The following is a 245-nucleotide window of genomic DNA, read 5'->3' as shown; positions in this document are numbered from 1 at the left end:
TCCAACCATCCATCCATCTATCTGTACAACCATCCATCCATCCATCCATCTGACCGTCCATCGTCCATCCAACCATCAATCAAACCATCCATCTATCTGTACAAACATCCATCCATCCATTAATCCATCTATCTCTCCATCCAACCATCCATCCATCTATCTGTCCATCCATCCATCTGTCCGTCCAACCATCCATCCATCCATCCATCCATCCATCCATCCATCCATCCATCCATCCATCCATC

Source organism: Oryzias melastigma, linkage group LG17 (genome assembly GCF_002922805.2).
Source record: "Oryzias melastigma strain HK-1 linkage group LG17, ASM292280v2, whole genome shotgun sequence".
Classification (NCBI taxonomy): Eukaryota; Metazoa; Chordata; class Actinopteri; order Beloniformes; family Adrianichthyidae; genus Oryzias; species Oryzias melastigma.
Note: the sequence above shows the minus strand (reverse complement) of the source record.